This window comes from Benincasa hispida, chromosome 8 (genome assembly GCF_009727055.1).
Source record: "Benincasa hispida cultivar B227 chromosome 8, ASM972705v1, whole genome shotgun sequence".
NCBI lineage: Eukaryota > Viridiplantae > Streptophyta > Magnoliopsida > Cucurbitales > Cucurbitaceae > Benincasa > Benincasa hispida.
In genome coordinates this window covers 10,130,265-10,132,994 of record NC_052356.1, presented here as the reverse complement: position 1 = coordinate 10,132,994, position 2,730 = coordinate 10,130,265, and the positions used below count along the sequence as shown (strand labels likewise).

Below are 2,730 nucleotides of genomic sequence, written 5' to 3'. Positions count from 1 at the left end.
CAGCGTCATGTAACGTAGTAGCCAATTTGTATTGTATATCTGGCTCGATATACGATAGGAGTTTTTGTTTCATAAACCTCATTTATTTTACCTCCAAAAGGGATCAACATGAGCTGCACTATTTCTAGTTCTTCAATTTTGAACCTTTCCCACATACCTTTGAGGGCAATTTTTTAGATGGGTTTAGTTGCATAATCTGATTTAATTTTATGTTTTTTTGTTGTTAATAGAGTTCTATCGAGCAATAATTTTACATTATTCGAAGAAACGAACCCACATCCGATAAAGGCCATTGATTCAACCCAACTAATTTTTAGACAATCTTCATTTTTAAGCCCCAGCTCTAGGAAAGTATTGTGCATAAGAGAAAGAAGCTCGTCTGCTTTTCCAAGAAATAAGGAAAATAATGAAGCCTCAATAATTATTCCACCTCCGCTTGAATTCAAAGCCGGTAAGATTTAATGGTGCTTTTCTGACCATATTTTCTACAGCAACAACATAAGCATCCACCACATTATCTACAACAAGACCATATTTTCTTACCATCATCCCAAACCCACCGCCGCTTAAGTACCCCCAACTCCAATCGTCAAAGCAAAACTGCCGGAAATCCAAGGGTTTTTATGCCGATTCTATGGTAGAGTTCGCCCAAAGTCGCCTCAAATTGAACCCATGCACTTTCGTCCTCCATTTCGATGGCAGTTAAATCGAGGTTTATCAAATCGATCAACACGAATGGGACGTCTGTGACGTAAGAAACGACCTTTGAAGTCATGGCCACCACTGCGAGTTCGGATTTGGAGGCCATGGCTTTTGCAGCAAATGACCGCAGCTTAGACTTGGGAAGCATGTGATGGTGTGATGATAGCTACTAGCTTGGGAATTTCGGGTTCGGAGAATCTAAGGTTTCGAATGGAGAAATTTAGAACATAAGAGTAAGAGAAAGAAAATGGAGTGTGAATGAGGGTTTAATTTGAGTCATTATTGTTGGAATGAAGATTGTTGGACTGAATACTCTTCACAAGTCCCAAATACTCAAGATCACCATTGAAGAGATGAAGTAATGGCTCAAACCAATTCTGTCAAATACTCGATACTTGAAACTCGACGCTCGATTTCTTGCTACTCGATCCTCGATCAGAATTCCCTTCTCGTCTGACTTGTCTCTATTAAATCCTCGATACAACTCGATGACAATAAAGTTAATATTCGATCGTACTCGACGGTTCTTGAATGATACTCGGTGCAACTCGATGGTAAAAACAATGTACTCGGACCTACTTGATAGCGATGAATCGATGCACGATTGACTTTATAACTTGATTACTCAATATGATTTGTAATATAAACGATTGGCATGCAATTTGCAGTAAGGAAATACTCAATTAAACAAGAAAGATAAGGGAAGAAGAAAAGAGACACAGTATTTACGTGGTTCGGTAATATTTCCTACGTCCACAGAAAGATCTTAAATCTTTTTACTTAATGAAGATTGCTTACAGAATTTTTGTTTGCAGAAAAATTAAGAAATAATGATAACTCTCTCTCTTTTGAATTCGAAATCAGTGGTATTTATAAGGTTATACCAGCTGACTGTTACAAAATATTATTTATAAACAAATTAAAAATCTAAGTTATTTGAGTAAAACTTTTTCAAAGATAAATAAAGTGAAAAAAATCTCCCATATTACCCCTACATTCCAATGTTGCTAATGCAAAAAGAAGAAGAAAGAGATATGAAACCATAATAGCAGCTCCAAAAGTATTTCATTCTTTAATTCTTTTTATGTATGCATTCAAGTGGTTGATTATTTATAAATAGTATTAGACTCAAAAGCCTATCTCCCTTTTAATATAATATTTAGGGATTATTTGGATTGACTAGAGAAAAAGTATTTTTCAAAAAGTCATTTTTATTTAAATTTTTTAATAAAAACCACTTAAAATAAACTTTAAAAATGTTTTAGAAGCTATTTTGGATTATTACTAAACACTTCAATTTTTTAAAACGACTCATTTTCAAAATTAAATACTTGAAGAGTTGAACCAAACACATTCTTGATACTTTACAACATCTACTTATCGTGGACCATCAATGAAGCCTAGCTACAAAATATTTATTTGTTATAATTAGGTGCAGTATCTTACATAACTTTTTTTTTTGTACATAGTAAAAAAAAACTACCACTATCTAGGCTATATAATGGTTGCACCAAGTTTCTGTTAGGTGAAAATTTAACTTTCAAAACAAAGAGAGAACCAACTTTTTTGGTTGGAGAATCCCACATTAGAAAATTTGGTGTTGGAAGTCTTCTTTATGTACTCCAACCTTGTGTTTTTGGTTTGGGCCCCAAGGGGTACCCATGTTTTACTCATATTTTGGAGGGAGTGAAGAGATAGACCAATGTGGGTTTAGTGGACATCCCACACGCATGCCGCCAGCCGCCTGGTCAGTCGTGGCGACAGTGATGAATCGTGCACGTTTCGCTCCCTACAGTTCGTAACACATAGAATTCATTTTCTTAATTTCCCACTTCATTTTCCTCTCTCCCTCCATCTTAGCTTTCCGAGCAGTGAGTTTAGATTCATTTTTCTCTCCCCCTCCATCTTAGCTGATCGATAACGGTGCATTTCTGATCGGTTTTCATTTGTTTTATCCTAGAGACGACATGGCAATTTTCAGACCTGCTTGCACACTTGGGCAGAGCCGCAAAACATCTTAAAGAGAGC

The 2,730-nt window shown here is 35.9% G+C and overlaps 1 pseudogene; it reads right to left on the bottom strand.

Annotated features, from left to right (window-relative positions):
• Positions 1-241: 241 nt before the first annotated feature.
• Positions 242-1,771, bottom strand: LOC120082829 (annotated as a pseudogene).
• Between the last annotated feature and the right edge of the window lie 959 nt (positions 1,772-2,730).